Source organism: Panthera pardus, unplaced genomic scaffold (genome assembly GCF_024362965.1).
Source record: "Panthera pardus isolate Hobbes unplaced genomic scaffold, ASM2436296v1 HiC_scaffold_15, whole genome shotgun sequence".
Classification (NCBI taxonomy): Eukaryota; Metazoa; Chordata; class Mammalia; order Carnivora; family Felidae; genus Panthera; species Panthera pardus.
In genome coordinates, this window is record NW_026526710.1 from 62,536,797 (window position 1) to 62,559,173 (window position 22,377).

General features: G+C 49.5%; 1 protein-coding gene across 3 annotated transcripts in view; it reads right to left on the minus strand.

Annotated features, from left to right (window-relative positions):
- The window catches only part of ZBTB7C (zinc finger and BTB domain containing 7C), a 351,048-nt gene that overhangs the window by 169,771 nt on the left and 158,900 nt on the right, over window positions 1-22,377 (minus strand). The window lies entirely within an intron of this gene.

Genomic DNA, 22,377 nt, shown 5'->3' on the forward strand with positions numbered 1-22,377 from the left:
TCCCCACACATGGGATCCAACAGCCTAATACCTCGACTCTCATTTAAGCCCACCAAAGGCTTTGTTGTTTAAGTGTGTCATTTTTGTGCCGTGAATCGTTCCCCCTCCACGAGGCCCCCTTTTCCCCAGGACGCGTAACTGATCTGTTCTTAGGAGATTCTGATTTGGAACACCACGCATGCTGCAAAGGACATTCACCTATTTTTGAAAGCCTCTCCAGAACAACAGCAACAAGGGAAATCCCTGCCCTCCCCTGCCAGCCATGCCTGAGGGCCTGGAAGCACAGTCACAAAATAAAAATCCAGGGGAGGGGGGCGGCAGGCCACAGAGGGGATCATTTTGTATCCTCCGAAACTTGATCTAATCTCACGCGTTGGCCATTCCCATGGTGATATCATCCCCGACTCCGTCCCTGTCCATGCTCTGGCAAGTTCTTGATGGAGCCCCGGGGGCTCACGACTTTGGGTTCTCAGTGCATCTTCTTCTTCCGTCCCCTTTCTGGAACCCTGCCCCTCCACCTCTATCTACCGCAGGTGCTCTGCCCCTTCCTTCCAGCTTTGCCAGAGTCTCCTCCTTGGTCTCGGCCCCAGGCACCTCTTTCTTTTAAAAATTCATTCTGAAGCATTCTAGCCATACAAAAAGGCATACAAATCATGTAACAAACACCTGTGTACCCACCACCTGGGCTCACGAATAAAAGGCAGCTCTTCCTCGCCCTGGGCCCAGGGCCCTCTCGGAGACCACAGTTCCAGCTATCACCGAGACTCTCCGTATTAATTCCTTCTCTACTCTTCGTGGGTGCGGCCCTCCCCCCGGCCCTGCCATTCCCCCGTTGCCCAGGGTCCCCGCCTAGTTAGAAGTCACACGAACAGGTCAACGGAGAGCCAACAGTTGGAACAGGGACTTTAACCTGGGTGGTACCCCTGGGCAGGACCACATGCTTCCTTCCCACACCCATTTGTGCAACAGGCACGGGGTGCAGAAGCTGGGGAAGAGGGTTGGTTAGGGGCACACTCTGCCTTCTGTGGTCTTGCAGTCTCTTGGCGACAGTAGGATGCACACAGAGGCAGCCCAAAGCCAGGTGGGCAGGCTGGAATCTGAGAGGTGTCAGGGGTGGGGGGCTGCCTGTGTAGCAAGAATGGGGGCTGTTGAGAAAGATTAGAGCCTGAACTCTGGGTGGGGGAGGGGGGATTCAGAGAGACACAAAGGGACAAATTGAACTTTCCAGGTAAGGGAAGGAGAATGAGCAGAGACAGTTGATGGTGGGGGCAAGAGTGGGGCAGAGAAAGAGAGCCCAGCCAGGCTGGAAAGGCAGGCAAGATGAGCCAGCCGGGCAGAGTCTTGGGTGGCAGTGGGCTGGGGGGTGGGTGCTGATACTAAGAAAGCTAGGGCACCCCACCTCTGCCAGGCCTGCCTTTGTTCTCAGCTCCGGTTCAGAGGAGGATATGTGTATTCGGGAGCCCTCTGTCACTGCGTCCCAGCCCTGCCTCCACCCACAGCCCCATGGAAGGACGCGGACAGGCAGTGCCAACCGCTGAGCACACTGTTGACATTGGCATGGCCTGGGCAGAGGTAGAAGTTGACTCGCTGGCCACCCTCTCACCTACAGCCCGGCGCAGGAGGCAAAGGGGCACCCACACAGCCAGCAGTCTCCTCTGGCACCTAGCACCCATGGCCCCGGGCAGAGGGTACGGTTCGAGTAGAGGATGCCCACCCTACTTCAGGAATCTCCAGACTGGAGTTCACCACCGCCTTCCCACTTGCGCTGCTGGCCTCGTCCTCCACTTCTGCCCTGCCACCCACCCCCAGGCACCTACCCCTCACTCTCGCGTGTCCATGGCTCCCGCACAGTGGTCGGGCCCTGTGCCCAGCAAGAGTGTTAGGGCACAGGCTTCTGACTGTGGTGCCATCTTCCTCTGCCTTGTGAGTCTCTATCTCTTCTCTGCCCGGGGCCCTCATTGACTGCCTCCCTCTGCCCTCACCTTTCTAGCAAAGCCCGTACTCCATACTCCATTTGCTGAGGCATAAGTGGCTGAAAACAATATGAAGTGTGTCTTGTAGGGTAGGTACCGTTCAGTGGAGTCAGAGCCAGACCCCAAAGTGGTATCTCAGGCAGCACCGACGAAACCACACAGGCCAGGGACTATGTGCCTCACCGACGCGGAAGGCCGCAGGCTCCTCTGGGAGCTCTTGGCCTCACCCACCCCACCCTGGGGGAACCTGAAAGCTGCTAAGAAGAAAGTAACAGTGTGAGTCCATTTCAAGAATGCTCGGAGGTGTGGAAGAATGGACTTTCTTCTTCTGATTCTAGAAACATTCTGCAGAGATGCCAACCGCAGGGACAGCAGCTCCATGGAGCTGTGACCCCGTCAAGGTCGAACCTTTGCAGTCTGCCTGAGAGGTGGGGGCTCTCACCTCATGGTCCTTACCCATTCTCTCCAAGGTGCCCATTCTCTTTTGTATCCTTTCCACCTCTGATTTATACTCAGAAATCTCTGGGCAGAGGGGGCCCTGGAGAGGGATCCCCCCTAAAAGAGCAGACACACTGGGAGGCTGGCCTCCTCCTCACCACTCACCCTACACTTCCCCTGCCCAAGCTCTCACTCCCCTGTGAGCATTCCCAACACTCAACTCACACTGATCCTTCTGGCTAAATACACGCTGTTCTTACTGTCCCTACTGCTCATTTGGACACTGGTCATGAATGTTCCCTTCTAGACTGTGTCTAAGGTAGATGGCACTGGAAAGAATAACAAAGTCCCCCTTTTAATTTCATTGGGAGCAAGGCCCATGAAGAGTGGGAAGGCACATGTCGGAAGACTTTAAGCTCATTGGCGATAGAACCAGAATTTGAACTTAGGTCTCTGGACTTCAGTTTAGGGACCCCTCCACTTTGGGTGGCTTGGGATTTGACTTCTTCACTGCCTCACAAACCTGGAAAATAAAGGCTGTGTTGTATGCCTTGCACTATCCCGAATTGAGGATCAAGCAAAGGGTTGCCCAGATTAGAACCCTGGTGAATATTTGGTGATGGGTTCTGTTATGTGTTCTAAGGCCTAAAATGACCTCCACGCCCCACTCCTCCGGGTCAGTGCCACCCTTTCTGCCAACACAGCCCAGTCCAAGCCCTAGCCTCTCACAGGAACCCAGATGAAATCCCTCAGAGAGAGGAGAAGGGGTGGTGTACATTTCCTCTCCCCCCGGCCCACTGGTGATTTTCATTTGGTCTGCCGCCTTAATTCTCTTAGCCAGTAAGCAAAGAGGCAAATACCCATTTTAATGCTGGCAAGGGGCTGTAAATAATAAAACTTCAGACCAGCTTGAGAGTGAGGCGGGAAGCAAGCTTGAAGGGGTTTAGGCCTACCTAGGGACCAGTGATCAGGGTCCCCAAGGTCCCCAGGGCATGCCTTTTTTTCCTTGTCCTGCAGTGGGAAGATTCTCAGGAGAGTCAGTGAGTATTTATAGAGGTGCAGAATTCTACAGGAGGGGCTGGGGATGTCCTCCTCCAGTTAGTTTGCCATTTGGTTAAGACAAGACATGAAATGGTAGATGAAGTTTAGATTGCTGGACATACAGTCAATAATAAAAAATCAATTGTACTTTCTTTAGACTGTAACAAACAAATGGAAGACAAAAAGTTTTAAATACTTGAAGATCATCTTTAAGTACGTAAAGGGCACCCAAAAAAAAAAATCTAAGAAAGAAATCCAAGCAAATAGAGCACCTCTATACTGAGAAGTATAAAACAATCCTGAGAGAAATCAAGGACGTAAATACATGGAGGTACTATGTTCATGGATTCAAAGAACCAATAGTGTTAAGTTGTCTATTTTCTCCAGCATGGTTTATAGATTCAGTGCAGTGCAGCAGATTTAGCCACATGCTTTTGTATGTGTATGCAAAACTGAGTGACTTAAAAATTCTATGGAAATTCAAAGGCCCTAGAATGGCTGAGATAGTAAGGAAGAGCAAAGCTGGAAAAACTTCACTACTGCATAGCGGGACCACTACCGTAAAGTTTCAGTAATAAGACACGGCAATATGGGTGCAAGGATATTAGGCCAATAAACAGATTCCAAAAACAGACACATTCATGTATAGTCACTTAGGACAAAGTCTCTATCACAATTCAGTGAGGAAAGAATGGTCTTTATAATAAATGGCACCGAGTCAACTGGATATCTGTATGAAAAATATAAATCTTTATCTCCTCGTCACCCTAAACAAGAATTTGAGATGGATCATAGCCCTAAACGTGAAAGGTCAAACAATAAAGCTGCTAAAAGAAAACATAGGAGAACATATCTTCATGACCTTGGGTAGACAAAGAGTTTCTTTAGACAAAGCCAGGAAAGGACTAACTAAAACTGGAAAAAAAAAAACAAAAACAAAACCAACCCAACAAATTAGACATTATTAAAATTAAGAACATCCGTTAATCAAAAAACATCATCAGGGAACAAAAAGAGAAGATATTTGAGAGAGAACTGATACCAAAATACACGAAGCAAGCCTGCAAATAAGAAAAAGACAGACATACTAATTAAAAAAAGGGGAAAATATGTGAAGAGCCACTTTACGGAAGAGGCTATCGAAATGGCCAACAAACATACAAAATCATGCAAATGCAAAAATCAGACCATAGCGACATTATCACTACACCAACCAGAAGGGCTAAACCAAGACATCAATTCTTAAATTATTGGTAGAAATGGAAATCTACACAACTACGTACTTCAAACAAGAAGTTGGTGATACCAATGAAAAAACGATGCACACATACCACATAACCCAGCAATTCCACTCTTGTGTATCTCCCCAGTGGAAGTGATAATTTATATACACCAAAAGGCATCAGTAAGGACGTTCAGAGAAGTCTTTTCCAAAATATTTTCAAACTAGAAGTGACTCAAATGTGAACCAACAATAGAATGGGTAAATAAATTATGGTATACTACAACAAAAAAGAATGAACGTCTGGCACTACCTACAAAACAGAGAAATCTCATGCCAAGTGAAAGACGAAAGGTGTGAATAGAGCACGATTCCATTTATGTGAGTTCAAACCAGCAAAATTATTGTACGGTAACAGAAATCGGGGTAGTAGTTCCCCTTGAGGGAGGGTGCGGACTGCAAGCAGACAAGAGGCAGCCGTCAGGAGGGCTGGGATGCTCTGTAACGAGATTGTGGTTTGATTACAAGGGTGTTTGGGCCCTTTTCCAAGAAGGCAGGGGTGGGGGGGCTGGAGAGGGAGCCGGTGTGGGAGGATAGGACTCTAATGGGAAGGGAGGAGAAGAATAAGGCAGTAGCAGTCAGAGGATAACTGGGGTGGGGGCTGACACTGGCCTTGGGCGACCTTCCCTGTGTCTAGGAGCCTTGAGGGACAGAGCAGCATTCCAGTAAAAAGGTTAATGCATCAAACGTCAGTCCCAAGGATAAAAAGACACCTCTACCAGCACTTAGTCCACTTTGAAAGATAAGTACACAAGAGTGGCTTTTGGAGGGGGGTCGTCAGGGACAGCGGCCACCGCAGGGTTTGTACATGCGCGTGTCCCCGGGGACCACAGAAGCCTGTGTCTCTGGCGCTGGTTTGCATCAAGTGTGGCTGCTCCAGAGGAAATTCATAAAATGAGTTTTCTTTTCTTCCTTTTTTAACCCCCCCACCCCCAATCTGCCAACTCACTTCCCTCTAACTTCTACTTATTCCCCAGGAGAGAAAGAGGAGAAAATATCTTAGTTGGCACCAAGCCTGGAGCCTTACCCAGATAAGAGAGATGTAGCTTTACGTTGCATTTAATTCCTGTGGGCTCCTTAATGTCTCCACCCACTAACTGTGGAATCTGTCACGTGCCCCAGGAGGGCTTTGTCAGCACTACTTTTCATCTCTGCCTGATCTGCAAGCCCCTGGCAACTTGGGCTCCCCCACCCCCTTCCTGCCATGTCAGACCTTTGGTGGCAGATGAGTGGCTTCGGTGTGCCACTTCCTTCTGTGCTTCTCCTTACCCACATAGTTTGTGATTTATTGATATTTGTTTGCTTGTAGCAACCCGGCAATCTGGCTCTATCCCCCACCCCACCCCAGAAACTTCTATTAGGGTGGCTCTGGAAGTCTGTTATTTGGATTTGCTCTCCATCTGTCCTGCGCTCAGTGTTGCTGTTCTCCATGTTAAACTGTTTAAAAATAAAGTCGAAAAAGTAACAACTAAATAGATGACAGCCTGGCAAAAACAGCAGCTGTTGCCCATAAGGCAAAATAGAAAATATTCCCCTGGATATATTTATATAGAGATGGATATTACAGAGTGAGAGAGAGAAGAAAGTGGTCTCATTCAATACAATATTGTTTAACCCTCTCTGATGCTGAGGAGGCGATGGCTATTTCATGCTAGCACGGTTCTCTGGCACAAAATGTGTATGTATGGAGTCTAAAGAGTCCAAAGAAGCAGCTGGTGTCTGGGAACCTTCATGAGATGAGCATTTGTACTCTGACACCAGGTACAAATCAGATCCAAATCAAATCAACAAGTCCAGACGTTGGAACAGATACAGCAGATAATTTCATACGAATCCTGCCCTTGACAAATGTAACATTTGGTTGGGTTAGCATGACACAAACATACCAGAAGTTTCCTTTAAAAATCCAAGTCGTATGCCATCAAAAGCACAAGTGGCCACAAAAAAATGGGCTTCTTCAAAGTTGAAAGTTCTGGGCTTTGATAGACACCATCAAGAGAGTGAAAAGACAAGCCACAGAATGGGAAATCCTATACCGCACATTGGCAAATCACAAAGCTGATAGGAAACTTATGTCTAGAATATACAGACAACTTAGATCTCAAAAATTAAAAAAAAAATTAAATATGGTCAAAATGTCTGAATAGATAATCCTTCAAAGAGACACAAGTGGCCAATAAGCACACGAAACCACAAAAAGATGCTCAATGTCATTACCCACCAGAGAAATGCAAATCAAAACCGCAGTGAGACACCGCTCACATCGATCAGGATGACTAGAATCAAGAAGTCAACCAATAACAAATGTTGGCAAGGATGTGGAGAAACGAGCCCCCGTGCACTGCTGGTGGGAATGTAAAATGGTGCAGCCGTTTCGGAAAATGGTCTGTCATTTCCTCAAAAGGTCAGACACAGAGCTACCATACGATCCAGTAATTCTACCCTGACATATATACCCAAAAGAAATTCAAATACATGTTCACACATAAACTTATACATAAATATTTGTAGCAGCACTTTCAAAATAGTCAAATGTGGAAATGAATGCCCATCAATTGATGAATGGATAAATTGGATGTAGTATGTCTATACAATAGAATATTACCCAGCCATAAAAAGGAATGAAGTTTTAAATTTTTTTTTAGCGTTTATTGATTTTTGACACAGAGAGAGACAGAGCATGAATGGGGGAGGGTCAGAGAGAGAGGGAGGCACAGAATTTGAAACAGGCTCCAGGCTCTGAGCCGTCAGCACAGAGCCTGACGCGGGGCCTGAACTCACGGACCGCGAGATCATGACCTGAGCCAAAGTCAGACACTTAACCAACTGAGCCACCCAGGCGCCCCAAAAGGAATGAAGGTTTAATATATGCTACAACATGAATGAACCTTGAAAACCTTATGTAAAGTAAAAAAAGCCAGTCACAAAAGGCCACATATTACATGATTCATTTGTGTGAAATGTCCAGATAGAGACAGAAAATAGGTTGAACAGTTGCCAAGGGCTGGAGAAAAGAAGCGACCGTTCATGGGCACAGGGTATCTTTTCGGGGTGATGCAATGTTTTGGAATTAGTGGCGATGATTGCAAGCTTCATGAATATACTGAAAACCATTGAATTATGTTTTAAATGGGTGAATTGCATGATATATGATATACAGTTTTTCAAAAATCCATGAAGTTTATATGAAGAAGCAAAAGACCCAGAAGAGCTGACTCAATACTGAAGGAGAACAAAGTTGGAGGACTGGTGCTCCCTGACTTCAAAACTCACTACAAAGCTATGGTAGTCAAGACAGTGTGGTATTGGTGAAAGAACAGAGAAATAGATCAATGGAAGAGAACACAGAGCTCAGAAATGGACACACATAAATATAGTCAATTGATACCTGACAAAGAAGCAAAGGTAATACAGGGAAAAAATATAGTCTCTTCCAGGGGCACCTGGGTGGCTCAGTTGATTAAGCATCTGACTCTTGGTTTCAGCTCAGGTCACGATCTCACAGTTTCATGGGTTTGAGCCCCGTGTTGGGGTCCGTGCTGACAGTGTGGAGCCTGCTTGGGATTCTTTCTCTGTCTCTCCCTGCCCTTCCCCTGTTTGCCCTGTCACTGTATGTGTCAAAAATAAATAAACTTGGGGCGCCTGGGTGGCTCAGTCGGTTAAGCGTCCGACTTCAGCTCAGGTCACGATCTCATGGTCCATGAGTTCGAGCCCCGCGTCAGGCTCTGGGCTGATGGCTCAGAACCTGGAGCCTGCTTCTGATTCTGTGTCTCCCTCTCTCTCTCTGCCCCTCCCCTGTTCATGCTCTGTCTCTCTCTGTCTCAAAAATAAATAAACGTTAAAAAAATTTAAAAATAAATAAATAAATAAATAAACTTAAAATACACACACACACACACACAGAGTCTCTTCCATTAATGGTGCTGGAACAAATGTACATCCACATGCAAAAAAAAAAAAAAAAAGAAAATGAATCTAGACACAGGCCATACACTCTTCACAAAAATTAACTCAAAATGGATCACAGACCCAAATGTGAAATGCAAAACTATAAAACCACTAGAAGAAAGCACAGGACAAAATCTATGGGTACGGTGATGACCTTGGGTATGGTGATGACTTTTTAGATACAACGCCAAAGCCCTGATCCATGAAAGAAACAACTGATAAGTTGTATTTCGTTAAAATTAAAAGCCTCCGGCTCTGTGAAATAAGATGTCGTGAGAAGACGACCAGCCACAGACTGGGAGAAAGTATTTGCAAAAGCCACATAGGATGAAGGACAAGTATTCAAAGTACAAAGAAGAACTCTAAAACTCAATAATAAGAAAAGAAACTGCCTGAGTAAAAAAAAAAAAAAAAAAAAAATTGGCAACAGACCTGAACAGACACCTCACCAAAGAAGATATACAGATGGCAAGTAAGCATATGAAAAGATATTTGATATCATATGTCATTAGAGAGTTGCAAATTGAAACAAGATGCCACAATACACTTATTAGAATGGCCAAAATCAAAAACACCGACAACCCCAAATACTGGCAAGGATATGGGGCAATGGCAACTCTCATTCTTCGCTGGTGGGAATGCAACATGGTATGGCCACCCTGGGACATGGTTCGGCAGTTTCCTACCAAACTGAAAATGCTCTTCCCATGTGATCCAGCAATTGTGTTCTTGGACATTTATCCAAGTGAGTGAAAACTTACGTCCACACAAAAACCTGCAAGTGAATGTTCACGGCAGCTTTATTCAAAATTGCCAAAACTTGGAAGCAACCAAGATGTCCTTCAGTAGGTGAATGCATAAATAACCTGGTGCATCCAGGCAATGGAATATTATTCAGTACTAAAAAAGAAATGAGCTACCAAGTCACGAAACGACATAAATGCACATTACAAGTGAAAGAACTCAATCTGAAAAGACTATAAACTATGATTCCAACCATATGACATCCTAGAAAAGGCAAAACTAAGGAGACTGCAAAAAAATCAATAGGGGGCACCTGGGTGGCTCAGCAGGTTAAGTGACTCTTAATTTCGGCTCAGGTCATGCTCTCACAGTTCGTGAGTTTGAGCCCCGCATTGGGCTCTGTGCTGACAGTGCAGAGCCTGCTTGGTATTCTCTCTCTCCCTCTCTCTTTGCCCCTCTCTCCCTCAAAATAAATAAATAAACTCTTAAATCAGTCAATCAATCAATCAATCAACCAATCAGTAGTTGCCAGGGTGAGGTGGCAGGATGGTTGAGCAGACAGAGCACAGAGGATTTTTTAGGGCAGTCAAATATTACTCTGTAGGATATTGTGCTAATGGACACATTTGTTCAAACCTATAGAATGTAGGACATCAAAAGCAAGCCCTAATGTAAACTATGGACTTTGGTGTCAATGCAGGTTCACCAGTTGTGACACATGTAGCACTCGGGTGGGAAATGCTGGTAATGAGGCAGGCTCTGTGTGTGTGTGTGTGTGTGTGTGTGTGTGTGTGTGTGTGTGTAGAGATAGCTGGCATAAGGGAACTCTATGCTTTCTGTTCAGTTTTGTGGTGAACCCAAACTTCTCTTAAAAAGCAAGCTCATTACAGCACAAAAACAGACACTCAGGTCAATGGAAGAGAATAGAGAACCCAGAAATGGACCCACAAACATAAGACCAACCAATCTTTGACAAAGCAGGAAAGAATATCCAATGGAATAAAGACAGTCTCTTCAGCAAGTGGTGCTGGGAAAACTGGACAGCGACATGCAGAAAAATGAACCTGGACCATTTCTTACACCATACACAAAAATAAACTCAAAATGGATGAAAGATCTAAACGTAAGACAGGAAGCCATCAAAATCCTCGAGGAGAAAACAGGAAAAAAACCTCTTTGACCTCCACTGCAGCAACTTCTTATTCAACACATCTCCGGAGGCAAGGGAAACCAAAGCAAAAATGAACTACTGGGACCTCATCAAGATAAAAAAAAAAAACAAAAAAACTTCTGCACAATGAAGGAAACAATCAGCAAAACTAAAAGGCAACCGACTGAATGGGAGAAGATATTTGCAAAAGACATGTCAGATAAAGGGTTAGTATCTACAATCTATAGAGAACTTATCAAACTCAACAGCCAAAAAACAAATAATCCAGTGAAGAAATGGGCAAAAGACATAAATAGATACTTCTCCAAAGAAGACATCCAGATGGCCAACCAACATGTGAATAAATGCTCAACATCACTCATCATCAGGGAAATACAAATCAAAACCACAATGAGATACCACCTCACACCTGTCAGAATGGCTAACATGAACAACTCAGACAACAGATGTTGGCAAGGATGCGGAGAAAGAGGATCTCTTTTGCATTGCTGGTGGGAATGCAAGCTGGGGCAGCCACTCTGGAAAACAGGATGGAGGTTCCTGAAAAAACTAAAAATAGAACTACCCTATGACCCAGCAATTGCACTACTAGGCATTTATCCAAGGGAGACAGGTGTGCTGTTTCAAAGGGACATATGCACCCCCATGTTTATAGCAGTGCTACCAACAATAGTCAAAGTATGGAAAGAGCCCAAATGTCCATCGAGGCATGAATGGATAAAGAAGATGTGGTACATGTATACAATGGAGTATTACTCGGCAATCAAAAACAATGAAATCTTGTCATTTGCAACTACATGGAAGGAACTAGAGGGTATTATGCTAAGCGAAATTAGTCAGAGAAAGACAAATATCATATGACTTCACTCATATCAGGACTTTAAGAAACAAAACAGATGAACATAAGGGAAGGGAAGCAAAAATAATATAAAAACAGGGAGGGGGACAAAACATAAGAGACTCTTAAATATAGAGAACAAACAGAGGGTTGCTGGAGGGGTTGTGGGAGGGGAGGATGGGCTAAATGGGGAAGGAGCTTAAGGAATCTACTCCTGCAATCACTGTTGCACCATGTGCTAATTAACTTGGATGAAAATTATAAAAAATAAATAAATTACAGAAAGTAAAAAAAAAATCAAGCTTATTAATTAAGAAAAAAAAAAAAAATTCAAGCCAAGAGAAGAGATGGGACGAGATGGGTCATGATTCATTGCTGAATGGCCGGTACGGGGGTAAGGCAGGAGGTTAGAGCAGAAAGAGCATCCTACCAAGGCAAGGGAGAAGAAGGGGTGGAATTTGGAAAGGAGAGTTATTCCAGATGTGGGACAGGTGGGGGACAAGTTCAGGGGTATCAGAAGTCCTCCTCTCTGCCCGCCCCCAGGTTGGACCACCACCAAATCTTATAACGTCTCCAAGACCCAGCTCCAGCCAGGCACGTGGTCTGGCCCAGACATAGAAAGGAGAGCCTCTCCGCCAGCCAATGACAGAAGCGTTGCTCTGCAGTCCTCCTGGCTTGCCCGCCCAGCTGGTTTCTTGTCCCAGGAAGATCCAGTGCTTCCTTCACCCAGAGGGAATGTCCCCTTCTCAGATGAAATAACCTGGTCCCAGTGACGAGAAGCTAGACTGCCTTTGACTCTCTGATTGTCAGGCACTCTTCAAAGTGGCACGGACACAGCACGAATAAGACAGACAAGCGGCCTCGAAACTGGCAAGGAGGGGGAAACTGACAATAAAGGACACGGCGGAAGTGTGAAGTGCTCTGTGTGAAGGGCTCCGCAAAGGACCAAAGCAGAGTGGTACTGAGCTGGACTGGTGGTCCCGGAAGGCCCGGGTGCTATGTGAGTGGAGCCCTGAATCCTGAGAACGAGCAGCCTGTGAGAACAGAACAGGGCTGCACCGGCAGGAGCAGCTGGCACAAAGATCTCTGGAAGGAATAAATGAGGCTGGTGTGTCAGAGGAACAGAATGCGGACCCGGGTGGGTTCGTGCCCTGGACGCAATCCTAAATCCACTGTCATCTCACTTTCCCAATCTCCACGGCCTTTGCTTTTGACGACACGGGTGCCTTCGCTTTGGTTTCTCTACCTCCAAACCACCCAATGTCAGGAAATTAACTCAGCCCGGACAGCTTGCTGCAGAAGAACCCTCCATGATGGCCCTAATCACTCCTGAGGTGATGTGTTCACAATTTAACCAGAGCCTCCTGGCTTGCACGAAGCGGGACCTGGGCTTTGCTGTCTCTGGGGGCCTCTCCCATAGGCACTGGGACACAAATGGCTCCGACTGGACGGCCTCCTGATAATATTTCCATGTTCGTTAGCACCTCGTCACTCTTGACATAAATGAAGCAAACGCCTTAACTACATCAAATCTGAAAAGAGAGCAGCTAAATCTTAGGCGACGGTAAGAACGGGGGAACAGAAGGCATGGGCCTTACCCAAATAGATCCACCTCTCTTGTGGGTGCAGGTCCTGACATTCTGCACTAAAAGCAGCCAATCCCACGTAGTTCAAGAACATGACGGAGAATTCGGACCAGGATGGGAACTGGCACAAAAGTCAAGGGAGAACTGGCTAATGGGCCACGTCAGGGCATAAGATTCCCTCCCGGGGCTGGGCTTTCCAATGTGGGCGGCTCCACGGAGCTGAAAAAAGTAGGGCTAGGATGAAAAATGGCCTCCCAAATGCACAGCGGTGACGATGTGTGTGGCAAACGAAGGACTAGGTGGGTCCAAAAGTACTGCTTTCTTTTCAGGCACGCATCAGCCCGTCCGTCGGCGACAGTGGACGTCGTGTGCGCGCACGGGCTGGGTGTGAGTGCCCGTGCTTTGCAGCATCTGCTTTGGAAAGACTAGTGGCTTCTTTTCCGCCACATCTATTGTTTTTTAGCGCGGTAAGATACAGGCAATATGAGGTTTACCATGTTCACCGTTTTTTTTATACGTCGCTATCAATAATTATTTTATTTTATTTTATTTTTTTAATATGAAATTTGTTACCAAATTGCTTTCCATACGACACCCAGGGCTCATCCCAACAGGTGCCCTCCTCCGTGCCCATCCCCCACCCTCCCCTCCCTCCCACCCCTTGTTCACCATTTTTAAGCGCACAGTTCGGTGGCATTAATTACATTCTCATTGTTGTGCAGCTATCACCGCCATCCATCTCCAGAACTTTTGCATCTTCCCAAACAGAAACTCTGCACTCATTGAACGCTGACCCCGCCCCTCCCCCCCCCCAGCCCGGACCCCCCTCTCCAGTCCCTGGAAAAGACTGTTCTATTTTCTGTCTCTGTGAATTTGACTACTCTAGACTCCTCTATATAAGCGAAACCGTAGGCTACTTGTCCTTTTGTGACTGGCTTCTTTCACTCAGCATGAGGTCTTCAAAGTTCATCCGTGTTGTAGCCCGGGTCAGAATTCCCTTCCTTTTCAAGGCTGAATACTATTCCACTGTATGTGTAGACCACCTTTTGTTTATCCATTCATCCACTGATAGACCCTTGGATTGCAGCCACCTATTCTGCCCATTGTGAATAACGCCGCCCTGAGCGTGGCTGTACAAGTCCCTGTTCAAAGTGCCTGCTTTCGCTTCTTTGGGGAATCCACCCAGAAGTGGGATCTCACGGTCTCCACGTTTATTTTTACCTATCTTAGTGTATATCTGTGTTTTGAAAGACTCAGAATGGCCGTTTTTGTTTTTGGAAGTGGGTACCGGAAAAAAGTGATAAATAAATAAATCTCCTCCAAGATCTAGGTGGAAATCTAGGTGGATCTCCTAGGATCTCACCTAGGAGATCTAGACGGCAAGGAATCCTGTTCATCACCGTTATTCAATCAGCGTTCACAGACCTGAAGACCTCTCCGTGCCCCCTCCCTCAATTCATGGTCATCCACATGGGAGGTAGGAGGTCTGCAGGGGACAGGGTGGGGGTCTCACCATCTCAGCAGGCAACAGACAGCACTGTGGGCAGTTTTGATGGTTTTTCTTTCCTGTGCTGAAAAGAAATCTGTCTTGCCAGTCAGCTAGGAAGGGGGAAGAGCTATTTTGTGGATTTGCTTGGCACGAGTGAAGCCGGAGTGGGTAGAAAATGCCGCCCTGGGCTCCTCTCGCTGCCTTGTTGTGGAGAGAGTGACGGCTGACGTAAGTGGAGTTATGTAATCACCCTGAGACGTGGAGGTTTGAGGATCCAGAGCCACGCCACCAGTGGTGGGAATTGAGGGGAGAGAGACACAGGTGCCTGGTGGCGCTCACACCCTGGGGGACCAAGGATGTGAGGAAGAAAGGAGACCCCGCCCACTGGCAATCCCTAAGCCCAGGTCTCCGGACCAGACTCGTCTCCAGGTCTTGGGCCCGTTTTGCAGAGTGAGCAGAAATCCTCTCCTGCTGGCTCCCCGAGCTGACTTCTCAGTCAGAAGCTGGTCATTCTAACATGGCCCTTCCTCAGTCCTACCTCCATCCACCCTGAGTCTGCAAAGCCCAGATGCTCACACCTTTGGGGTCCACGCATCCTCTCTATCCCACTACCCCCTCTGCCGTGAGACCCTCACCATCTCTATGGGTTGCCGAGTCCCCCCCCCCCCCCGCCCCACCCCAGATTCACATGTCGAAGTCCTAAACCCCAGTGCCTGTGAAGGCTCATCTGGAGATAGGGCCATTGCACCATCATTAGAAATGTTCCTAGGGCACAGAGCTGGTGCTCAAAGCTCACGGTGGTGGCTCCTTCCACAGAAGCACAGACCATTTCAAAGCTGGCCCAACTGTGGCCCGTCGTGGCCTCCTCTCCCTCCTCCGCTCTGCACACAGCCCATTGCAACCACACGCGAGCCCTCGAAGTCCTCTGTTGGGGGCCACGCCATCCCTCACACACCTCTCGTCCTCTGTCTGGCCCTCCTTTCCACCTGCAAAGTCCCAGTTCACCCTGGGAGGCTTCCCCAAACACCCCCGAGAGGGGCACGCTCCCTCGGCTGTGACTGTCCATCACTGCGCTGACCCCACTGCCCTGTCCCCGCAGGGCTCTGTCATCTTGGGCTTCTGCCTCCTGGCCAGTGCCGTCTGGTCCAGCTGCAGAGCGGTGGCCTCAGAAGGCCAGGGCTCACCGGCTTAGCTGTGTGCCTCCTCTGTCTGTGGCAGAACCCTTCCAGGACAGACGGCACGTGCTCTCAGCATCGCTGACCCCGAGGTGGCCCTGAGAGGAGCCATAGCCCTGCCAACCTGGTGCACTGAGGCAGGCAGAGGCTCCGTAAAGGACAGGTGACGCCCCAGTTGGGCAGGAGTCCAGTAGAGGACAGGATCCAGGGGCTGCACCTGAACCTCTGTTCCACCCTGGCCCCGCCCCTCCACGGGCCTGGCTTCCAAGCAGCATCTGAACCCTGGGATTCCAGGGCGGTGGGCTGGCTCTGGCAGCTTCCACATTCAGCTTCCTCCCAGGGTAGCTGCCCCTTGACGGAGAGCTGCCAACCCTCACCCCAGGCCTGCAGTCACGGGCCAGTCCCCACAGCATCCCTGCTGGTCTGTAGAGAATCAGTGCTTCCGAAGGGCCGGAACCAAAAAGAAAAGCAAGACTGTGGCCCAGTATACCCAAGGGGCCCTGGCCCGTCACCAGGCTCTCTCCTCCAGAGTGCTGTCTCCGTCCTATTAACACCACGGGGGGCAAGGACACGCACCTGCACGGCATTTCTCCAGCACCCCCCTCCCCCAAGGCTGAAAGGTGCTTCGGGCAGAGGACCCTGCAAGGGGAAGGGGAGGCCTGAGCAAGACCTTTAGTCCGCGCTTGCCAGAGGGGTACATGTGTGGAGGTTGAGTAGAAGTTTGGGGGTCATCCGGCCCAGCCCCTCTCCACACAGGACAAGGAGGAGGTGCCTGATGAGACGCCCGGAGGAACTAGTGTCACCAAGATGTCTGTTAGCAGTGAGTCTGCGTTATTGTTTAAGCCAAAAGCGACTTTTCCTGTTCTCACCTTAAAACAGTTCATGTCCCCTGTGACCTGAATCTGCCCCTCTGAGAACTTGTTCAGCTCAAGCCTTTGCTTTTCTCCCAACTCCCCCCGCCGACCCCGCCGCCAGGCTCCCCACCTCATGGCCTCCCATGTGAATTCCTGCCCCGGCAGCTGCCATTCCCCCCGGGCCCAGGCATCCTCTGTCCCTCCCCTCAGGCCCCGGGTGGCAGGGGCTGTCTGGCCAGAAACTCACCTGGCTTACGCTTCGCAGGCTGTGGCCTGGGTGCCAAGAGGGAAGGCTCCCTCTGTCATAGGCTGCTCTCCGCAAAAGTCACATAGCAAACACTGTCCTGAGGGCTCGCCCTATCCCCCCCTTCAGGCCCTCAGCACACACAGAGCAGCACCCTCACCCCACCCCTATGTGCTCCCCACACCTTGTCTGCTGGCCGCCCACCCCCCACCCCCCCACCACCACACTAACAGCCCTGCCAGAAAGCCCTTTCGATCCATCATCTCCTGTGACCCTCAAGCTTGGGACGTGACTGGGGCACTGGGTTAAGACGCCCATTGTCTCTTGATGAGCACTGAGAAATGCGTAGAACTGTCAAATCACTGTATTGTACGCCTGAAACTAAGACAACGCTCTGTTAATTACACTCCGATTTTTAGCTTCTAATTCTTGAAAAAACAATTTTTAACGTTTATTCGTCTTTAAGAGGCAGAGAGAGACAGCATGAGTGAGGGGAGGGGCAGAGAGGGAGGGAGACACGGAATCCGAAGAGGGCTCCAGGCTCTGAGCTGTCAGCACAGAGCCCGACGCGGGGCTCGAACCCACCAGCCGTGAGATCGTGACCTGAGCCGAAGTCGGACGCTCAACCGACGGAGCCACCCAGGTCCCCCGATTACACTCCAACTTTAAAAGAATTCTGATTCTCTCGTATTTTCTAGATGCAGCAGCCAAGAGCTCAAGGGTGAGCCGTCTGCCTGCGGCAGCCAGAACAGCTCTCCCCATCCAGAGACGGCTTCTCTCCTCCCGCGCTGCACACACTGCCGGCTCCTGCCCTCCCTGGACGCTGCCCCGCCTGTCTCAGCCTCCCAGCAAAATCTGGCCTCACAAGCTGGAGAAGGTAATAACGATGACAGCAACTCTAACGTGTGACAACAGCCCAGGACGTGCAGAGCCCCGGTCTGAGCATTTGCACGCAATAAGTCATTGAGTCCTCCCCGCCTCCCTGGGGGGCGGGCTCTACCATTACCTTCCCATTCCAGGCGAGGACACCCCGGCCCACGGACTCAGTACCCCTCCCGGGTCACCCTGCCTGCCAGCGGTGTGGAGAGGACTCAGGCCCAGGCAGCAGACTCAGCCCTATGCACCCATCCACACTAAGGAACCTATAACCGCTGAGGGCCTGCTCTGAGTCTCTATTTTAACCTGTGGCGATGCCTTCGTCTGTAGAAGGGGCACCTCAAATGGCAGAAAGGTGGGCATGCTTGCAGAATGGGGAAACCGAGGTAAGGGGTCTTGCGCACCACGTCCCCCTTCCTCAGCCATGGTGGGTCCGGGCATTAAAGCAGCAGGGTGACTAGATCCAACAGGTGTTGGAGCGGAGGACAGGATGAATGGAGAGAGAGAGATGCAGGCGGGTAGATCCGGACTGAAGCCGAGGCACCGGGGTTAAGAGGAGGCCCCCAAGTTTCCAGACATGGCCTCAGAAGATGGCCCGGCAGCTTGGGGTGCTGGCCACCATTTGTCCCGTGAGTTTCTGTGGTCTACGGATGTGGGGCAGACCCTTTGGGCCCACTCGCCAGGCCCATCCTCCGCTGCTGGGGGGGGGGGGCCTGGTGGACCTGACATCATATGGGCTGCTGGACCAGAAAGAAGCCAAGGCCCTCCCTCACCCAGTTCCCATATGGGAGACCTGCTTGAGAAGATGCCAGACCAGAGCCCTCAGTCGGCCATCAGCCCCGGCTCCCTCTCAATCCAGCACTGCTAGGCTCACTCATGGTCGGGCACAGACCCTGGGCGGAGAGGAGATGCATTAATGCACATCAGCCACTTTGCTGAGGCCGGGATCCTAGCGCCGGCATCTTGGGGGGGAGCCTTGGATTTGCTCGGTGATGCTGGGCTAGGGCTCAGACAGTGGCGATGCTTCACTTCCTCCCTACGGATTTGGGGAGAGCAACGCTGTTCTAGGGAACCACCCTGCGTGACAGGGGTGTAACTGAAACCCGAGCTGCGGATTGGCCGACCCAACAAAGTCACAATTTCACCTGCACGCTGTCCTGACGTCCCAGGCACCCAGGATCCCAAACTTCAGACTTTTACATACAGTACAGTCTTACGTCCAAGTTCAGAGGGTCTCTGCCCAACTGTGCAGGAAAATCAACCAACCAACCAAGAGCTAGCAATAATGATAATTTAAAGCTACTCAATGCCAGGTAGTTGTCTAAGTGCCTTAGAGGCGCTAAGTCATTTAATCCTCGGAATAACCCAGTGAGGCCGATATTACTATTTTTTTTAATTTTTTGTAATGTTTATCTATTTTTGAGAGACAGAGCATGAGTGGGAGAGGGGCAGAGAGAGAGGGAGACACAGAATCTGAAGCAGGCTCCAGGCTCTGAGCCGTCAGCCCAGAGCTCGACGCAGGGCTCGAACTCACGAACTGTGAGATCATGACCTGAGCCGAAGTCAGACGCTCGACCGACAGAGCCCCCCAGGCACCCCCCCAATATTACCATTAAGTCCATCTTCCCGCTGAGGAGATGGAGACACAGAAAAGGTAAAGCGATTCGCCAAGCACATGGAGCAGGTGGCAGAACCCATCTGTGTCTCCTGCCTCCTACCACAGCTCCTAGTGTCTTGACTGTATTTCCTGTCTCTTTCCTTGCCTCCTGCCTCTAGCCAGCAGTCTGCGAGCCCAGGGTGCAGTTAAAGCTGCATATGAAACAGGTACGGCCCAGGGCTGCGCCCAGCTCTCGGCCAGCTTCTGCTCTGGATGGCCTGGGGACTAGCTGTCCGTGCACTGGACACTTGCCCAGTAAGGGATCGTGACCCCGGGCAGGAAGAAGGAACGGAAGGAACAACTGCCTCGTTTGGAGAGGAGGACTGGACCATCTCTGCCCGAGAGTCCCCCACACTTAAAAGACATTTCCATGCCTATTCTTTCTTAGTAACCCTGTGGAATAAATCAGGCAGCTGGTTGTGGTATCATCCCCATTTCTCAGATGAGAAAATCCGGGGTCGGGGAAGCTGAGACTTTACCCAAAGCCTCCCAAAGCTGGTCCTGGGTGTCTCCCTAGCATACCTTGTTTCCAGAAGGAAGGTGAGAGCCTCCCACACAGACACAGGGCACCAGGAACTATTCCAGTTTTAATATGTACGTGAGACTGACATGGGGCCACTACCAGTTTACGAGCAGCTCCTTGCTCCAGAAGGGGATGAGAAAGTGTTTCCTTCAGCTTCTCATCTCCCCACGGGACCACCCAGCTCTGGAAACCTTGCACCTTGCTCTTCCCCCAAAGGAAGAACTCCGGGAGAAGCAGCTAGAAATCTGAGAAGTGTGGGGGAGGAGGCCGAGGTGGAGCTAGAACCTCTAGGTACAGAGGGTCCCTGCCCCTGGAGCTGGGCAGCCCTGAGCCAGCAAGCCCCCGGCACAGGCCCTGTGCCAGCAGGAACCTGGGTGACTTCACTGCCTAGAAACTTACATTTCCAAGACAACTGTGCGGATGGAGGTGGCTAATAAGACACATGTAGCAGTTTCTAGGTGGGACCACAAGAAAGCTCTTTAAAAGTCATGATAGCTGGAGCTCCAGCAGCCATTTTGGACCACGAGGATGATAAGACAAGGATGCTGGAACAGTGTGACAGATGTCCCAGATATCTGGGGGCACCTGGGTGGCTCAGTCAGTTAAGTGTCCAACTCTTGATCTCGGCTCTGATCATGATCTCGTGGTTGGTGAGTCTGAGCCCCACGTAGGGCTCTGTGCCAACAGTGTGGAGCCTGCTTGGGATTCTCTCTCTCAGCCTCTCTCTCTCTCTCTCTCTCTCTCTCTCTCTCAAAATAAATAAATGAACTTAAAAAAAATCCCAGATAACTGTGGATATTTCATACTGGCTCTGAACTGTCTACCTCCAGGATTCCTTTACATGAAAGACAAACAAACAAAAACTTTGAAATTATTTAACCACTGTGGCTTACGATCTCTGTTGCTGACTCAGTTCTCTAAGTGGCACAGGGCCTGCACACATTTACAACAGCGACCTATTCATCCAGTGCTCACGGGTCCAGCACGTTACCGTCAACTCCACAAAAGTCCACGGAAGTCACAAATCTAGAGCCAAGGAAGGAGCCTTAAACACAAAGATCTGATTAATAACATCAAGGAGAACTAACGCATGGGAGAAAAGAGCTGTCGCCGGCCCGAGGAGAGATGAAAAGCCACGTGTCAAAAGGAAGTAACACTTGGACGCGGGGGCCATAGAGGACAGGGAGGGCCTTGCAAGGAGGGAAAGAAAGCAAACGAGGACGGGAAACACCCGAGGGGCCTCAGCTTCGGGCTGGACGGTTCCACCCATGGTCTCAGATTCCCAGGGCACCACTGGACTTCACTGAGGCAAACAGTGGTAAAAACAGTTTTCCAGAGCATTCAGGTGGTGTGATAATATGAGGAGCTCTGGCAAGCAAGTCAATTCCTAACTCAAGGCCAGCTGGATAGAGTTGGGTACCAATGCTTAGCAGCTGCGGACAAGTCAACTAACCTTGCTAGGCTCTTTTCTTTACCCACGAATTGGGCGTAATCGTAGCAATTGTTCAGAGGTCCTGTGGGTTGCAGATAATGTATATTAAAGAAACGTATTGGGGCGCCTGGGTGGCGCAGTCGGTTGAGCGGCCGACTTCAGCCAGGTCACGATCTCACGGTCCGTGAGTTCGAGCCCCGCGTCGGGCTCTGGGCTGATGGCTCAGAGCCTGGAGCCTGTTTCCGATTCTGTGTCTCCCTCTTTCTCTGTCCCTCCCCCGTTCATGCTCTGTCTCTCTCTGTCCCAAAAATAAATAAAAAAATTAAAAAAAAAAAAAAAAAAAAGAAACGTATTTTGCACAGGAAGACTACTTTTTTTTTTAAGTAGGCTTCACCCCCAGTGCACAGTCCAATGTGGGGCTTGAACTCATGACCCTGAGACCCGGAGATCAAGAGCTGAGCTGAGATCGAGAGTCTGACGCTTACATGACTGACTGAGCTGCCCAGTGCCCCAGGAGGCAACTTTCATTACATACATGTGCGAAACCTTCCCAACAGAATATAGGGCGGCATTGGGACTTGCTTTAACAGTTTTCCAGCTTCTGTTCTCTCCCTGTTCGAATGTCGTCACTGTCACATGAAGATACACCAGCCAGCCTCCTTAAGCATGGGAGACACATGAAGAGAGAAGCTCTGTCATCTCACACTGTCGCAACCGAGCGCAGGCACGTGAGTGAGCCCAACCAACCACACAGAGCCCAGTCCCGAATGCTGGCTGCAGACTCACGAACACAGAAACTATTGTTGTTTTAAGCCATGAAGTCTGGGGACTGTTTGTTACGCAGCAGTAGGTAACAGATAGAGGTCAGTCCAGGAAACATCTCCAAGGTGGCCTCTGAGCTTCTTCACCCAGGCCATGATGCAGTGACAACCCCAGATGGCGGCCCTCCCCTCTCCCATCTTGCATCTCACTTTCTCCCAACGTCTTACTTTTCAACACAGACACACAGCAATCAGGATGCTTATGTTGTTAAGGGGCTGGGGGCTCACCTCTCAGTCGATGGCTTGTAAACACTGGTAGGGCTGGAAGGGGTAGACTGTATACAG